This window comes from Aotus nancymaae, unplaced genomic scaffold (genome assembly GCF_030222135.1).
Source record: "Aotus nancymaae isolate 86718 unplaced genomic scaffold, 86718_ANA_hifiasm-v0.15.2.pri h1tg000020l, whole genome shotgun sequence".
Taxonomy (NCBI): Eukaryota; Metazoa; Chordata; class Mammalia; order Primates; family Aotidae; genus Aotus; species Aotus nancymaae.
This window is the reverse complement of record NW_026988432.1, coordinates 14,190,404-14,209,960: the sequence shown is the minus strand read 5'-3', so window position 1 is coordinate 14,209,960 and position 19,557 is coordinate 14,190,404. Positions and strand designations below refer to the sequence as shown.

At 38.5% G+C, this 19,557-nt stretch overlaps 1 pseudogene; it reads left to right on the top strand.

The window, feature by feature from the left end:
- Positions 1–11,950: 11,950 nt before the first annotated feature.
- LOC135276020 (transcription initiation factor TFIID subunit 9-like) lies at positions 11,951–18,493 on the top strand (annotated as a pseudogene).
- Positions 18,494–19,557: the final 1,064 nt, after the last annotated feature.

The window sequence follows — 19,557 nt, the reverse complement described above, 5'->3', positions numbered from 1 at the left end:
CAGACACTTCAGGCTTCAGATGAAAAGGCCAAACCAGCTCTTCTGCTTCCAACCAGTTAGGTGGCCACCTCCTTCTCAGTCTATGAAAAAAGGCAGAAAAGAAACAGCAGAGGTGATTCATCTGAGTTGTGAGTAATAAGCATTTAGCAAGTGCAGGGAATCAAAATGCAGTAAGGATGGGCCAACAAGCAAACAGATATAGCAGGGGTGTTACTAACCACAGGTATAGTTCAGGGCCTTCATCAGTGCTTCCCCCACCAGCTACAGATAGGAGCCCCTTCATTCCATACTCCCTTGACCAAACATTCAAGATCTCTTTCTTTGGGCTTCCAAGGGTCCACAGTGGAGCTGGGCATGTCCATAAGTGGTAAAAGGAGGATATCAGGAAACAGCCAGGTGATGTAGTTGGGCAGTATCCTATCTGGCAAACAGCAGAGGAGCAGCTGTTTAAACCTTCTCTTGGTGAAGGTTGCTAATCACTTCCAAAGGCCCTCAATGGGTCACATGGCTCAGGCCTGGCCAATCACTGTCCCTGTTTCACCACAGTAGTCTGTTTAAGGGATGAGAATGTGGCCTTGGACTTCATAGAAACATGATGGGACTGAAGCTCTCTTTCCTTGGGCTTACTAGATGAAGTATTTCCCGAAGTCATATAATCTTCTTCTCATGATGCAGGAAGTTTTCCCTCATACAGTAGAAGAAAATGAGACCAATACTGAGAAACAGTGCCAAAGGATGAATCTCATCTTCCCCACCCCTGACACACACACACACACACACACACACACACACACGTGGACATGCACACACAGAACACCCGATCCACCCTGTTTCACGGTTCTATCAGTCAGTAAATGTCTGTAATTGGTTAAGCTAGTTAAAGCTGGGCTTTAATACTGGGTACCTGAAGAATCCTGAGGACTACACAGCATCCTTAGATGAAAACTTATTAATAGCAGCCAAGTTGGAATCTGTTTTTTGGGGATGGTTGAAGTCCTAGTTGTTTTGGGGAATTGACTGAAAAGATTTCCACTTGTTTTGTATAAGGGGGTGGGTGCCAATGGCACAGCTAGCATATTTTTAGAGAATATAAATTTCGCCTTATAGTTTGCCTACATAGAAAACTATCTATTACAGGGAGAATAAGAGGAGTAAATCTCAGAGTTAACCCTTAAATTTTTTTTCAACTTTGGTAATAATTTTCAAATGAATCTCTTGCTTCTTGTTTACATCTGAGAGATACCTTATGAGTTGTGTAATTCATATCTGCTTCAAGGTAGGTTGGTAATATTTCAGTGGGCACAAAATTGCAGTTGATCAAATTCTATAAATAAGAATGTATTTATGAATAAACAGAAACTCACCAGAATGAGCTCTGAGCATTCTTTTTTGCAAGACAATTTAGGACAATGTTGTCTTGGCTTCTATGGTGATAATCACATTTGCAGAAGTATGTGGGTCAAATATAAACTACTGCCCATGTTACATTCTTTGGAAGTGATCAACTTCTGAGGGAAGACAGAGTGGCTGGTGTTGTGGAACGTGTGGAATATGCATGAGAGTTCTGATGGGGAAATGCTGCCAAATGTGGACTCTGGAATCAGATGACCTGAATTTGATTTCTAGCTCCACCACCACTTAATAATGTGACTTTGAGCAAATCATATGACTGTCTCTATCCTAATTTCTTCATCTGTAAAATGGATAGATCACCCAATAAAGTAATGCCTTGTGGGGTTGTTTTGGCAACTAAATAAGATTGTCTATACAAAGTGCTTATGAAAATGCCTGATTTACTTTCTCATGATTAGGGAAGGGTTATGGGTTTTTGGAAAGGATATCACAGAGGTGAAATGCCTTTTTATCATGTGAGGGGGTCCCTGGTGTCTACATGACATCACTAGGGTGTTAACCTTGATCACTTGGTTAAGGTAGAGTTTGCCAGTTTTCTCCAATGTAAAGTTTCTGTTTTTCCCTTTCCGTACTATATATTATTTGAAATCAAGTCATGAAATCTAGCCCACCTTCTTAGGGGAGGGATTAAGCTCCACTTTCTGAAAGAGAGAATATCTATATTATTTTTCTGTAATATAGGAATTTTTCTGTAAGGAAAAGTTCAGGAGTATGTAAAAAATTAATATTTATCAACTTTGTTAAGATACAATTTATGTAAAATAAAGCCTAGGATTTGATGAATTTTGACAAATGAATACAGCAATGAAAACACCACAGTGACCAAAATACAGAGCACCATCCCCCAAATTTGCTTATTCTGCTTCCCAGGCAACCACCCATGCAGCCTTGGCCCAGGAACCCTTAGCCTGCTTTTCATCACTATAGAACAGATTTGCCATTTCCAGGTTTGTGTTGTTTTTGTTTTTTAATAGAGACAGTGTCTTATTCGGTCACCCAGATTGAAGCTCAGTGGTGCGATCAAAGCTCACTGTAACGTCAAACTCTTAGGCTCAGGCAATCCTCCTGCCTCGGCTTCCAAAGTGCTGGGATTACAGCCACATGCCACACACCTAGCCAATTTTCAGGTTTTATACAAAGGGAACAATAGAGTATGTAGCCCTTTGTGTTTGACTTCTTTTGCTCAGTGATATGTTTTTGACATTCATCAATGTTTTGGGGATGCCAGTAGATTGTTACTTTTTATTGACAAGCAGTATTCCATTATGTGGAAAACCACATTTTGTTTATTCATCAATGGACATTTATGTTGTTTCTGGTGTTTGGTTACTATGAATAACTACTATGAAAATTTGTGAGCATGTTTTGTGTGAGCACGTGTTTTCATTTCTTTTGGGTAGATACTTACAGTGATATTGCTGGGTCATATGATAAGTGTAAGTTTCAATTAATATGAAACTACCAAAGTGCTCTCCAAAGAGGTTCTGTTATTTTATATTCCTATCAGCAATGCGTGAGCAGTCCAGCAGCTCTGTATTTAGTATGGTCAGCCTTCTTTGTTATAGCCATTCTAGTTGCTATAATTTAAATAGCATCTCATTGTGGTTTTAATTTTTGCGTTTCTTTGATGACTAATTCTGTTGAGCATCTTTTCTTATGGTTATTGGCCATATGCCTATCTTATTTTGTGAAATATCTGTTCAATCTTTGCCTATTTAAAAATTACTTTGCTGATCTTCTTATTGACTTGTAATTGTTTTTTAATGTATTCTAAATACAAGTACTGTGTGAGATCCATAGATTTCATGCTGATAATGTTTTTGAAGAGCAGTTTTAAATTTCCATGAAGTCTAATTCCTTAACTTTTTATTTTATGCTTTCTACTTTTCTGTGTCTTATTTAAGGAATATTTGCCAGTTTTAGTTTCGCTAAGACTTTCATCTTTTTTTCTAGAGGTTTTACAGTTTTAACTTTCATACTCAGGCCTATGATTGATTTTAAGTTAATTTTTGTGAAGTAAGTGTTGGTATTAACTGTTTTCCATACAGATATTCAATTGTTTTAGCATCATTTGTTGCAAAACTCCTTATTCTAATGAATTAATTACCTTGGCCACTTTATGACATATAAATATACAGGCTATATCTGAATTCCTTGTTTTTCTACTACATACGTCTATCATTATCTTAATACCACACCATCCTTGATAATAGTCCTTGTCCTGAAATTTAATTTGTGTAATATGAATGTAACTACTCAAGATTTCATATTAGAGTTGGCATGGTATTTCTTTTTGCATTTTTGATTTTTGTCTTAGAGGTGCCATTGCATTTAAAGTGAATTTTAACATAGACATCATATAATTGGATGCTACAGTCACATCGTGAAAGTAGGATAGACCCCCCCCACCCACCTAAAAGTCGTTGAATGTTGTGACTGATGATGCTATACATGCACCAAGAGGGTATGACGAGATTTATTACTCATGTAATGAGGCTTTCTGGGGAGAGCAGAGCAGGGTCCCAAGCAAGCTTGAGAGTCAGGAGGGTCAACTGGCTTTGGCTTTATTGTGGTTATGAGCTGAGACTAGGGTGAAGGTTTCTGCGATGATCAGGGCTTGCTTGATTTGAACTTTCCACAGGTACCAAAGTAGGAGCTCCAGGGCTTTCTTCCCATCCAGATGTGAAACAGAGGGACAGAGGGAAGGTGAGTTTTGATGCTATCAGCAGCCAACCATCAAAAATGGAGCCAGGCTCCATTACATTGGATCTTGCTTTGTAATGCAGTCTGACAATTTCTGTCTTTCAAATAGAGTGTCCAACAATATTTATGGTAATTATCATTGAGCGTGGGTTTGAATTTACCATATTGCTCTTTTTTTGTTTTGCTTGTCTCATCGGTTCATTGTTCCCCTCTTCTTTTCCAGACTTCTTTCTGACTATTTTTCGTATTCTATTTCATCTCCACTCTTGGCCTACTCATGGATGCTTTAGAGGTTACAATATTCGTATTTAACTTATTAAAGGCTACCTTCAAACAATATTATTCAACTTATTTTTTAATGTGACAACCTTACCACAGTGTACTTCCATTTCACCCTCCCATCCTTTGTGCTATGATAGTAATTGATTTTATTTCTAAATTTCTTACAGCCCACATAATACCTTTGTATTCCTTTTGCTTCAAATAGTTACTTATATTTTAAAATTGAGCAAAACATCTTTTATATTTGTCTGTGTATTTACCATTTTGGTCATTCTTCATTCTTGTGAAGTTTCTATTTCGTATCATTTTTCTACTTCCTAAAGAAGTCTTGGGGGGATTCCAACAACTCTTTCACTAGAAGTATAGAGGTAACCTGACCCATCGACATAGATATGGTGGGCCTATAGGGACATGCAGTTAAAATTATTTTATTTTTCATTTTTTGAGACTCTGAATTTTTGAATAGAAAGGTGTGACAGAAAGCAAGCATGATTTTAAACCTGTGCTGTTCAATAGGGTAGCCACCAGACATATGTGGTTGCATTCATTTAAATTAATTAAAATTTTAAAATTCAGTTTTTGTATTCATTATCTATTAGTGCATTAAAAATACCCCAAAATGTAGCAGCTAAAAATGATAAACACTCTGATCTCACATTTCCCGGGGGTCAAGAATCTCGCATTGCTTAGGTGGGTGCCTATGGCTCCAGGTCTCTCAGGACTTTGTAGTCAGGCTGTCCTCAGGGCTGCGGTCACCTCTAGGCTCACCTGGAGCTGCAGAATCTGCTTCCAAGCTCACTCATACAGCTGCTTTCTTCGTCTCCCAAATGTACCATCAATGTTTTTAAGTATTAAAAGTTTAATTTTTTGTGGTGCCCTCATTTACTTATTCTATGAAGAAGTATATGCTAATACCCTGCTAAAATGTTTCTTAAAGTAATTGACTAATAGAATGCTGGAAGGAACGTTAGAACTCATCTATTCAATTCCTTCTTTTAAACAATGAGAAATAGAAGTGCAAAATAATTAGCAATACAAAAGGAAAACATTACAACTACAGTAATATTACCTAGTATGCAAATTTTTAATACTTAATAAGCCTAATGATCCTAAATTCCATACCCCACTTTTGGTACTAATTGACTATATTAGTCCATTTTTACACTGCTATAAAGAACTGCCTGAGACTGAATAATTTATAAAGGAAAGAGGCTTAATTGACTCACGGGTCAGCATGGATAGGGAGCCCTCAGGAAATTTTCAATCATGGTGGAAGACAAAGGAGAAGCCAGACACCTTCTTCACAAGATGACAGAAAGGAGAATGAAAGAAGGAAGAGCTTGCCAAACATATATAAAACCATAAGATCTTGTGAGAACTCACCCACTGTCATGAGAACAGCATGGGGGAAGCTGCCTCCATGATTCAATTACCTCCACCTAGTCTCTCCCTTGACATGTGGGGATTGTGGGGATTATGAGAATTATAATTCAAGTTGAGATTTTGGATGGGGACACAGCTAAACTGTATTATTCCACCCCTGGACCCTCCCAAATCTCATGTCCTCATATTTCTTTTTTCTTTTTTTTCGAGATGGAGTTTCGCTCTTGTTACCCAGGCTGGAGTGCAATGGCGCGATCTCGGCTCACCGCAACCTCCGCCTCCTGGGTTCAGGCAATTCTCCTGCCTCAGGCTCCTGAGTAGCTGGGATTACAGGCGCACGCCACCATGGCAGCTAATTTTTTTGTATTTTTTAGTAGAGACGGGGTTTCACCATGTTGACCAGGATGGTCTCGATCTCTTGACCTCGTGATCCACCTGCCTCGGCCTCCCAAAGTGCTGGGATTACAAGCATGAGCCACCACTCCTGGCCCATGTCCTCATATTTCAAAACACAATCATGTCTTTTCAATAGTCCCCCAAATCCTAAATTCATTCCAGCATTAACTCAAAAGTCCAAGTCCAAAGCCTCATCTGAGACAAGGCAAGTCCTTTCTACCAATGAGCCAGTACAATAAAACACAAATTATTTCTTTCCAAGATACAATGGGGTACAGGTATTGGGTAAATACACCTGTTTCAAATGGGGGACGTTGGCCAAAACAAAGGAGCTGGAGGCCCCATGCAAGTCTGAAATCCAGTGAGACTGTTAAAGCTCTGAAATGATCTCCTTCAGCTGCATGTCTCACATCCAGGTCATGCTGATACAAGAGGTAGGCTCCTAGGGCCTTGGGCAGCTCCACCCTTATGGCTTTGCATGAAATTCCCTAACTTTTCTCCACTTGTCAACTACCGAGTGGATTCTTCACTGTTTTTTTTCTCTTGCCTGGCAAGTAAACTCAGTGATGCTTTCTTAGCCCCAATGAGCTTTGCTTCATCCTTTGACAGGGCACACAACAAAGTGATACCAGAACTGGAAAACTGAAGCCTGGTATCGTGACTCCCAGTGGGTTTGTCTCCCCATCTCAACCCTGTAGAGTTGTTCTCTGAGAGTATTACTCACATAGCTCTGAAGAAATCCAATCCTGAGCCAATTCACTGAGTCTAGAGCAGATTCACCATGAGTTTAACTAACAGACCTTGTGATACGCAAACACTTCAGTCCTCCTGGTTGGTTATATTAGACTTCCCACACAGACCCTTCAATATTGCCACATCTGTCCCCTGTGAGGTAGGAGTGCTGTGCAGCTGACAGCATTTATGAAAAGCCTTAGAGTAAAATGTGCTGAATCCAGGGATTTACCCAAGTCTCACTTGTGGACTGGCTGTTCTTTGGTAGGGCTCCAGGATGTTTCAGGATCTGGTCTCAGCTTTACAGGATCAAGTGCATTTTTGTTTGCTTGTTTCTGCATCTATAACTTGTCAGATCCTAGGGATCTAGTTTAATTCTGTTCAACGTATACCCTTTAATCACTTGCTGCAAAAAATACAGGCATCAGTGGAACAATCCTTGCTGTTGAAGGATGTCCAATTTGGTGGTAGAAATAGACATCATTGTAGGCTGCTATGTAAAATATAGCAGCCTACACTGATGATAGTGATCCAAAGGAGACTTTCATTAGTTCATTGGGAGGTTAGAGTGGGTAAGAGACTTGGCACAGATTGGAAGGGATGAGGAAGAGGGTTTCCCATTACTCAAAGCCATGCAGTTGATCTACTATCTGGAAATAGTAAATTTATTGCTATGTAAGTGGAGCTATATTGTAAGCCATATTTAGTCATCTTGGAACATCTTCCTGCTGGATAGGTATACTCACAGACCAAATTATAGTTTAGAAACTTGCTTGGTAAGTAAAGGATTAGAAAAAGGAAAATGGGTGTGACCTGAGATGACAAGAACATATGTTTAGATGTTCTGGGAGCCATCCTTATAGACCCTGCAACAGACAGGTGTTTGAAGAGATACTGACTTGTTGGCCAGCATGGTGAAGCCCAGTCTCTACTAAAAATACAAAAGATTAGCCAGGCATGGTGGCACATGCCTGTAATCCCAGCTACTCAGGAGGCTGAGGCAGGACAATTGCTTGAACCCAGCAGGCGGAGGTTGCAGTGAGCTGAGATCACGCCACTGCATGCCAGCCTGGGTGACAGAGCACGATTCTGTCTCAAATATATAGATAGGTTTCTACCTGTCACCAAAAGCAGCTTTGTAGGAGCTTATCTCATAAAAGAGACACTATTATGAAAATGTATCCTAGATCAGATGTGTTTTGTGGTAACCTGTTTCTGGTATAGCATTAGAGAGAGAGTCTGGTTTCACTCATGAATCCAAAGCCTGACCGGCAACTCATCTGCAAACCCTCTCTCTGAAGAAGATTATTTTACAGAACAAGGTCCACAATATCACATTACCTTTAGGCAACTTTGGAGAGTTTTCATTTCAGAGACTGATGTTTTATGACTTTGTCTTGAGGCCAGTAGTCCCCTGAAGATCAACTAGGGACTGTAATATGCTTTAAACCAAATCAGGGAAGCCTGCTTGCCGTGACAGTAACCCAGCTGAATAACAATAGGAGAAAGTGGGAAGTTAGAACCAGGGAAAGGGATGAGCTTTAATCTCATAGGAAGAACTATTCTTTTCCTACCCATGAATATCTGGTTTATACCATCAAAAACATGCAAACAGAGAAACTCATGGTGGTATCATGGGATTTGTGAATAAATAAAATCTGTTTTATAAATAGTATATTCTAATTTTGAGATGCATTTGCTACTTTAGTGATCATTAAATGTAAAAAAGAAACACAACAAATTATAATATTAAAATCAGTTTTTAAAAACCAGCTATAAATGATTTGTATTTCCAAAAAAACTTTTGAGAGTTTGTCAAACTGTGTAAGGTGGCGGTGACTCTTCTTAAGACAATGTATTTTGTACCAGATGCTTATTTCCTTTCTTGAAGACTCTCCCATTGAGTCTTTTCACATTCCCAATACATTTAGAGCTGGAAGTTTCAGAGCTATTGTCAGAGAGCTGAGCTCTAGCTGCCCCAAAATTCTGATCATTCTCTCTCTCTCTCTCTCCATATATATGCATAATATAATCAGATCAGAACTATATATATAGCACATATATATATAGATCAAAACTATATACATAATATATAGTTATCATATATATTATTTATATATATTGTTCTGATCTGATTATATAATATATATTTTATATATATAGAGAGAATGATCAGTCTTGATGAGGTCCCAGTGCATTCCTGCACCTGGGTTCCCTCAGAGTACTGAGGTGCAAGCCTCTTAAAATTATACCTAAGGGTCTCTCCATTCCACAATGCATCAAATGATTGTAAGAAAACAAAGCCTCCTCTCTTCAATGTCACAATTACCAAGCATATTTTCCTTAAGCATATATATACGTATATATATATATACATATATATATACATATATATATACGTATATACATATATACATATATATATACGTATATACATATATATACATATATATATATACGTATATACGTATATATATATATATATAGAGAGAGAGAGAGAGAATATGTATTATAATATATATTCATCCTTTGACAGGGCATGCAGCTAGGTGATACGAGAACTGGGAAACTGAAGCCTGGTATCATGACTCCCAATGGGGTTGTCTCCCCACCCCAAACCCACAGAGTTGTCCTCTGAGAGTATTACCCACATAGGTCTGAAGAAACCCATTCCTGGGTTAATTCACTGAGTATATCTATAGAGAATATAATATATATTTAGAATGATGAAAGTGCTTTCTTTCTCTACTACATTGTGGAGAGGGTTTCTGGGTTGGAAGAAGATTTTAGTTTAATTACATTTTTTTCCAACATATTCCACAATTATGAAAAATGTGCTGATATATATCTATATCATCTATTTGATGTGTGTCTATATATATACACATATCAAGTATATTATATATATGTGTACACACACATAGCTACGATATATATCTATATCTATCTATGTATCTATACCTCAGAACTTGATTACACACATATCAAGTTCTGAGGTATAGATATCTGAGATATATCTGATATATATATATATATCTCAAAACTTGATATGTGTATATATATACACACACATATATATATACACACACACACACACACATGCATCCTAGATATGTAATATGTCACTCTAAGAATGACAACTTGGAGGGGAAGGTACAAAAAGTCCCAAGTTCCCTGTGAGCCTGTTAAGTCTTGATGAGGTCCCAGTGCATTCCTGCACCAGGGTTCCCTCAGAGTACTGAGGTGCAAGCCTCTTAAAATTATACCTAAGGGTCTCTCCATTCCACAATGCATCAAATGCTTATAAGAAAGCAAAGCCTCCTCTCTTAAATGTCACAATTACCAAGCACATTTTCCTTAAGCCTCTCATGACAGGGTTCTGCTGGAACAAAGCACACTCTTCATAATTGTGGAATGTGTTGGAAAAATATAATTAAAACCAAAATCTTCTTCCAACCCAGAAACGCTCTCCACAATGGTAGCAGAGAAAGAAACCACTTTCATTATTCGGTAAGCATTGAACCAGAATGAGATGTTCATCACAGGCAATCTGCTAAGAGATGGCAAAGGCAGGAAAACAGTCTCATCCTTTTATGTAGACAGGCAGATCCAACCATTCCATAGATGTTCTCAAAATGAACAATAATTACTCCTCAAGTAAAAGGACTTGACAGCCCCATTTATCACACATAATTCATCCCAGGTTCACCTGGCAATTAGGGTGACCATCTGTGTTAGTTAATTGGTTTTATACAGAGGAAAAACAAACTTCTATCTTAAGAAATGGAGGTAGTTTTGCAGCTTGGAGCCAGGTGCCCTCTGATGTTAAGCTCCTACCCTCCTCCAGAAGCTGGGAGAGGACAGCTATCTCTCCTGATGTTTACCTTTCAAAGAGATGGTTCCCAGGTCCTTGAGAAAGGTATTTCTTCATCATAAAGTTGATAAAAGACGTATTTAGTCTTCAAAAGAATTAATATACACTTCAGAAGAGGAGGAAATATTTAGAATTATAAACTTTCTAAAGTAAATACTCTGATACAAACGAGGGGAGAAGAATTTCTTCCCTTATCTTTAATAGGGAGAATTAAGCTTCTTATTTTAATTTGTATTTGTCTTTACAAAGGTTAAGTTAAATTTGTTTTTTCATTTGACATTAGGCCTATTAACCACAATCTGGTTATCACAACTTATCTCACTCAAAAATTTATGTAAAACAATGTGGTCAGTAATATACTTTCAATTCTCTTTTTCTTTGAACTCATTGCATTGTTTTCTTTATCACGATTTATTATCTTGAACTAGTATTACCAGTTGTTTGGAAATAGTGGTTGCCAAAACCGCTTCTTAGAATTACAGTGTTTAGAAAATAGCGAAACTTTGTAGACCATTAGCAGCAGCAGCAGCAGTAGTGGCAGAATCTTCTAACTTTACTTGGAAACCAAATCATGGCCATCCTGTCCTCAGCTACCTTCTTAACTGTCAGTGTTAATTTATCAGTGCTAAAATGTTGGTGGGTTCCAGGTCAAAGAGATATTTCTCTTCCCAGTTTGATTTATGTATGTCTCCACGTCAGCATTTGAAAGTGTTATTGGAAGCTGTAAACCAATGTTTGTAGTAAGCTTATTAAATGTGTTTAATATTTCTGGTTCACTAAACTTACACAGATTATTCCTTGAGTCTAGAAAATGTTAACTTATGATCTTGTATTTATGATGCACTTTACATCTCCAAGTAGATTTTGGGTCATCCCCATACCCAAAACCTGTCATTGCCAGAAGCGTTGGCAGAAAAAGCTGCTCCAAAATTTACATATATGCAAACATCCTGATTCCTTTTCAGCTCACTCACTGGGGATTAGCAGAAAGTCCTGGGATGCCTGAGCACTTGTATAACTCTGCTGTATTTGTGCAGGTGTGTAATTGGAGAATGAAGGCTTGGGGTGGAGAGGACAATCTCCCCATCCCAAGAGCCACCATTTGTGTAAACCAGGACATGCTCTGGAGAATATGGGATCAGAGATGCAGTGATAGGTTGTATCAGGATGCAGAGCTTTCCTATGATGAAGACAGGAGACATCAGGATCATCTTCGCTGGCTGTCTCAGCATTGCCTTGCAGGTCACTGATGTGCCGCTGCTGGAGCAGTCGTAAACGTGGCTGCGCTGAAGGAAAAGCATCCAGTGCCTCATTTGTCATGCTCAGCTTATCTGGAGGTGGTCCTCACTTTAGTCTGATCACCATTCAACTTAAAAGACACTCAAAAACTCAAGCTTTGGTTTTTCTTAAAGTTATCATTGGAGAAAAAATATAGGTACAAAGTTATTAAAGAGGAAACAATTGTATTTGAATAATTTAAGTTACATAATATTTTATGAATATAGGTTATGTAATATTTTAAATTATGTATCTTTCTCAACGTAACAGAAAAAACACAACCTTAAGACTTTAACCTCTTAGAAGGCAAAGGCTGGCCCTATCCTCAGTGGAATCATACAAATAGCTGTTTGGGCAGACATTATGGAAAACATAATAAAGTTTCTTTGATCATAAAGGTCCTTCAAAAAGTTAAAAACAGAACTACCATATGATTTAGTAATTCCACTTTTGAGTATGTTTCCAAAGGAAATAAAAGCAGTTGTGTTGGAAACATATGTTTATTCCCAAATTCATTGCAGTATTATTCACAATCATCAAAATGTGGAATCAAACCATGTATCTAATAACTAATGAATGGATGAGGAAATTGTGTTATATACGTGGACAGTAGAATCCTTACCCTTTAGCCTTTAAAAAAAGGAAACCCTGTCATGTATGACAACATGGTAAACCTGGAGAACATTATGTTGAGTGAAATAAGCCAGGCAGAGAAAGACAAATATTTTATGATCTCTCTCATATGTGGAATCTAGAAAGGTTGAAGTCATATAAATAAAGAATGAAATGGTGGTTACCAGGAGCCGGGGAGTGAGAAGGAATTGAGATGTTGGTCAAAGGATACAAATTTCAGTTAAATAGAAGAAGTAAGTTCAGGAGGTCTATTGTACAACATGGTGACTATAGTTAATTCATTTTATTTTTGAAAATTGCTAAGAGACTAGCCTTTCAGTGTTTTTAACCACAAAAAAATTATGTGAGGTAATGCATATATTAATTAGCTCTACTGACTCATTCCACTGTGTCTACATGTTTCAAAACATGCTGTATAAGATAAATGTATATAGTTTTTATCAATTAAAAGTACATTTAAAACCAGTATTTAATGAAGACTATTTTTTCACCTAAATTTGTGTGTTTTGGACAATTCTCTTTTTCCTTTTTTGGGTCAGCTTTATAGAGGCATAATTAATTAAAATAAAATTTAAGTGTGGAGTTCAATGACTTAAGACTGTTTTCCAATGTGGTTGCACCTTCTGTATTCTCATTAGCAGTGTGTGAGCATTCCAACTGCTTCATATTCTTTTCAAAACTTGCAATAGTCCAGTATTTTAAATTTTATTTTTGGCCACCATAATGCGTACAAAGTGGTATTCCGTGGGGAGAAGTTTTGAAAGCACTTAAATTTTGCCTTTCTTATTAAGCTTTTAATTTAGTCATTTATTGTATATCAGCATGGACTCATATGCCGTTTTGTTCAGCAGATTTTAATTCATTATTTTAAAAATCAAAACAAAAACTGTGGCTTTCCCTTCAGTTTCTTTCGCAGATGGCCACAATGCAGGTGTAATTGGTTTTCTGGCTGGAATATAAGTAAATGTTTCAATTCTCATAACAAAATATCAACGGTGCCCTATACTCTATAAAACTCTAATGCTTATGAGCTTTTGTCTTAGCATTTTCATTATTCTAAAGTCCCTTCTTCTAAACCCAGAAAAATTAATAGTTGAAAGATATGGTCTAAAGTCATTCTAACAATCAGTTCTTCAAAACTTTGCACTCTACCATTTTCAGCTTCATTGAATCATTAGAAATTAATTCTCATCTATTTGACAGAATTAGAGCTTTATAATTCCTTACAATGTATCATTTTAAAGTATACTTCAAAATCATAGGTCCTAGCCGAAACTTCTGATCTCTTCATATTTCTCATAAACTCAATACCATCCTTATTTGACCTCATTAAGTGATGTAATACACATCTATTCTTCAAGACTACCACATCCTTCTTTGCTTTCTTTCCCCAGCTGCATTCACTGAACAGATTGTTCATGTTATCTACTCTCTGGCTAGTCTGTCAATTTCCTCGACAACTTGACCAAGTCTCATAGTTAAGTGGGGAAATATTTGTTTTCTCTGCCTTGATCTTGGACTGCTGAATCTTGCTGAAGAAAATTTCAACCTTGCTCAAATCCTCAAAAACTCATGTTTTATGAAACCAGGTGGGACTCAGTAGTGACTGGGAAGAATCTATGGGAGTAACTCTGGAACCCTAAGAAAAGCTACTTTCTAGAAAATAAAAATGATCAATTCCTGGTTTTACACATATTGGTATACTTCAAGGTCGATTACAGATTCTTCTTTCTTCTAACTTTATCCTTTCTCCCTAGGATCTTATCTTTGCTTTTAGCTACAGTTACCATATTTATCCCAGTAACTCTAGAGTATTTATATTGACTATCACAAATTTAGAGCTTCAGATCATATTCTGTTTCTGAGATTTAGACTAATATCTTCAAGTGCCTGCCAGGCAAATCCATTTGAATCTTAAAAAAAAGCAATTCACATAGAACCACCAACAGCCATGAAGCCACAAGACACAGACTTTATTGGGAAATGATTCCCAAATCTCTGTGCGTGGAGTTCTACTAAACTACGTCTCTGACTTTTCAGCTATATCCTGAAAAATCATGGTCAATTCGATCATCTGGTAATATGAATATAATGATATCTAAATTATAAAATAATTTCAGGCTGGGCATGGTGGCTCACTCCTGTAATCCCAACACTTTGGGATTACAAAGTCAAGAGGTCAGGCATTCAAGACCAGCCTGGTCAACATGGTGAAACCCCATCTCTACTAAAAATACAAAAATTAGCTGGGTGTGGTGGTGCACGCCTGTAGTCCCAGCTACTCAGGAGGCTGAGCAGGAGAGGTGCTTGAACCAAGGAAGCAGAGGTTTCAGTGAGCCAGGATTACGCCGCTAGACTCCAGCCTGGGTGACAGACGGAGACACCATCTCAAAAATAAATAAATGAATGAAATAATAAAATAATTTCAAACACAGTGACTTAGAATGGTCAGATTTTACAGATTAAGGACCTTTCCACTCTTTATTTTCTAATTCATCAATAAATCAAAATAATGCCTCTATATGTTAAATAAATGTAACTTGGTATGTCATTTATCTATTACACAATAAAGCTGCATATAAAACAACCATAAAACCTCATTGGCATGCAACAACAGAGATTTATCCAGCTCAGGAGTCTGTGGATTTCCACTGATCTGGCTGAGCTCATGAATGCCGTTGCAGTCCACTAAGTATCAGCTGATCTAAAACTCATTGGCCGGAAGAACTGGAAGAATCCAGCTCTATTCCGTGTGTTGCTCCTCATCCAGCAGGCTAACCTGGAGTCTTCTGGATAAGGATAAGAGCCATCAGTGAAAGAGTGCTTTCAGCCTCTGCTTGCCACTTTCTTAGGATAACCAACTCATTCTGATTTTCCCAGTCTATCCCACATCCAGGAAACACCCTGAACTCCAAGCAAACCAGAGCAGCTGGTCACCCTATGACATCTCACTGGACACAGCAAGTCAACTGCCTGAGCTCAAAATCAGAGTGGAAGGGCCCACAAGTTACCTGGTAAAGAGCACAGACGGGGAAGGGTAGAGATTGTGAGCATTTGGGCAATCAGTCTACCACACAAGGTTTTTAACTTCTTGCTACCCGAGTGTTCTGTTGTGATAAAGCAATCTATGGCAGGTGGTCTCAAGCCTGGTCTAGGTTTGTAATTTCACCTCAGTTCCTACTTATGTATTTGGACAAACAGCTCCTTAAGCTGGACCTCTGAGCTGGCTGGCTAAGGTGTGGGTTTTGAATTGCAAAACAAAAGATGGGCAAAACTCTTGACTTGATACAAAAACCATTGAACTCAGTACAATGGTTTCCAACCTTGAGGCATCAGACCTACAGTGATAGCACCTTTGACAGTTCCTCCTCAAGAACAAAGATCAATATATCCTAGCTTAACCAACTCTTCATTTTCCCATTAACAAGATGGCTGCTAGAGCTCTACGGTATATTCCAAATTAAAGACCTGTGCATTTGACCTAACCTACGGAACTATTAACAAAGGTATATATGACCCTCCCTCCTCAAAAAACAAACAAAAAAGTTACTGTACCCATACAGACAAAGCAACAAACTTTCATGTGAAGTGTGTAGTGTTAGATGCATATTCCATGTTAAGAGTGACAGAGAAAGGAAAACATTCCACATTTCACAAAATTTAAATCTAGTGCTTATTTTGACCTATGCAGTTGTTATTTTATCAAATTGAAAGAAGACTGATCAGCTCCAAATTTTGAGGAATTTCTTCTTTTCTGTATTCCTACTAAAGTCTCTGTTGCCTACAAGGATAACATAGAACTTCTTTTAGAAAAGATAATATCAGGCGGTGGCTCACGCCTGTAATCCCAGCATTTTGGAAGGCCGAGGCAGGCAGCTCACACGAGGTCAGGAGATCCAGACCATCCTGGCTAACACAGTGAAAGCCTGTTTCTACTAAAAGTACCAAAACTTAGCCGGGCATGGTGGTGGGCCCCTGTAGTCCCAGCTACTCGGGAGGCTGAGGTAGGAAAATTGCTTGAAACTGGGAGGTGGAGGTTGCAGTGAGGCGAGATGTCGCGACTGTACTCCAACCTCAACTTGGGTGATGGAGCAAGACTGTCTCAGAAGGGAAGGAAGGGAAGGGAGGGGGGCGGGGAAGGGGAAAGGAAATGAAAGGAAAGGAAAGGGGGGAGGGGAGGGGAGGGGAGGGGAGGGAGAAGGGAAGGGAGAAGGGAAAATATCGTTAGTCATCTAATCTGGGATGGATAGCTTTTTAATATTTCATTCAATCCTCATAACGAACTCACACAATCTATTATCTATTTTTTTTTTCTTGTTCTAGTTCAGAAACTTGAAAATGTCATTTTGATCTTGCTCTTGAGGATTATTCTGGTCCTGCTGATGAAGGGCAGGAGAGCCCCAAAGTGGAGCTTAGCCCATGAGGGTACTTAGCTTTCCCCAGGAAAGTATTCAAGGGCAAGCCAGAGGTAGAAGAAAACAGCTTTATTGAACAGGTGGTATCACAGCTTCAGTGGTGTTACAGCTTCGGTGGTGTCCCAGCTTCGGTGGTGTTGTTACAGCTTCGGTGGTGTTAGAACTTCGGTGTTGTTACAGCTTCGGTGGTATCACAGCTTTGGTGGTGTCACAGCTTCGGTGTTGTTGTTACAGCTTCGGTGGTGTTGTTACAGCTTCGGTGGTGTCAGAACTTTGGTGTTGTTACAGCTTCATTGGTGTCACAGCTTCGGTGTTGTTGTTACAGCTTTGGTGCTGTTGTTACAGCTTCGGTGGTGTCAGAACTTTGGTGTTGTTACAGCTTCATTGGTGTCACAGCTTCGGTGTTGTTGTTACAGCTTCGGTGCTGTTGTTACAGCTTCAGTGGTGTCAGAACTTCAGTGTTGTTGTTAAAGCTTCGGTGGTGTTGTTACATATCCTGAAGGATATGGGGATTACAGAATATGAGCCAAGAGTTATAAATCAGATGTTGGAGTTTGCCTTCCAATATGTGACCACAATTCTAGATGATGCAAAAATTGATTCAAGCCATGCCAAGAAAGCTACCATTGATGCAGATGATGTGCAATTGGCAATCCAGTGCTGCGCTGACCAGTCTTTCACCTCTCCTCCCCCAAGAAATTTTTATTAGATATCGCAAGGCAAAGAAATCAAACGCCTTTGCCATTAATCAAGCCATATTCAGGTCCTAGGTTGCCACCTGATAGGTGTTGCTTAACAGCTCCAAACTATAGGCTGAAATCTTTACAGAAAAAGGCATCAACTTCTGCAGGAAGAATAACAGTCCCACGGTTAAGTGTTGGTTCGGTTACTAGCAGACCAAGTACTCCCACACTAGGCACACCAACCCCACAGACCATGTCTGTTTCAACTAAAGTGGGGACTCCCATGTCCCTCACGGGACAAAGGTTTACAGTACAGATGCCTACATCGCAGTCTCCAGCTGTAAAATCTTCAATTCCTGCAACTTCAGCAGTTCAGAATGTTCTCATTAATCCATCATTAATTGGGTCCAGAAACATTCTTATTACCACTAATATGGTGTCATCACAAAATACTGCCAATGAATCATCAAATGCATTGAAAAGAAAACATGAAGATGATGATGATGATGACGACGACGACTATGATAATTTGTAATCTAGCTTTGCTTCATGTAACGTGTACTTGATCTTGAATTTATTGTACTGATATTAAACATGCATGCTGGATGTTTTCAAGTTGTGTTTTAGAAAACTTTAATAATATTTAATGAGTAAATACAATTACCATACTTTTCAATTTAAATGAAGGTTCAGCCTTAAAAGTGTAAGAGAAATAAAGTTGTCATTCAGTAACTTGAAAAAATGAATAAATAAATAAATAAATAAAATTAATTCTGGACGAAAGTTAAAATTTGAGCAGGGAATATTTATTTATTTATTTTTTTACAAAGAATGCCAGCAAAAACAAGTACATAGTAAAATTTTGAGATGGAAAATTTCCAATGTAAAAACAGAAATATATAAACTGACCCAGGCACGGGTGATTAATTGATGATAAAATGCTCAGAGGGAGATTGTTAAAATACAGGATATTCAAGCTGTTTCAACCCACTTTCAAATTATAAATAAGGTGTCTTCATAAAAAGGTGAAGAGCTATTTTGAGAGGGAGATTGTTAAAATACAGGATAGTCAAGCTGTTTCAACCCACTTTCAAATTATAAGGTGTCTTCATAAAAAGGTGAAGAGACATTTTGAGAGGGAGATTGTTGAAATACAGGATATTCAAGCTGTTTCAACCCACTTTCAAATTATAAATAAGGTGTCTTCATAAAAAGGTGAAGAGACGTTTTGAGAGGAAGATTGTTAAAATACAGGATATTCAAGCTGTTTCAACCCACTTTCAAATTATAAATAAGGTGTCTTCATAAAAAGGTGAAGAGACATTTTGGGTTCTGCAGTCTGAAGTCATCTGAAAATCTCCTCATGATTAAATTCAGCCTAAACATTTTGCAAGGAACACTGCAGTCATGCTGTGAGCTTCCTGCCTCAGCCCATCTGCAGGCAGAGAAGGGCCAGTGTCTTCATCCTCCCCATTACTGTGATACTAGAATGTTCCCTTGGTTAAGGAGGGGGTCTACTGTCTTTAAAAGGGACGGAGCTGATAGAGCCCCTCCTTAACCAAGGGAACATGGGGAGGACGAAGACACTGGCCCTTGGTTAAGGAGGGGGGTCTATCGTCTTTAAAAGGGACGGAGCTGATAGAGCCCCTCCTTAACCAAGGGAACATGGGGAGGACGAAGACACTGGCCCTTGGTTAAGGAGGGGGGTCTATCGTCTTTAAAAGGGATGGAGCTGATAGAGCCCCTCCTTAACCAAGGGAACATG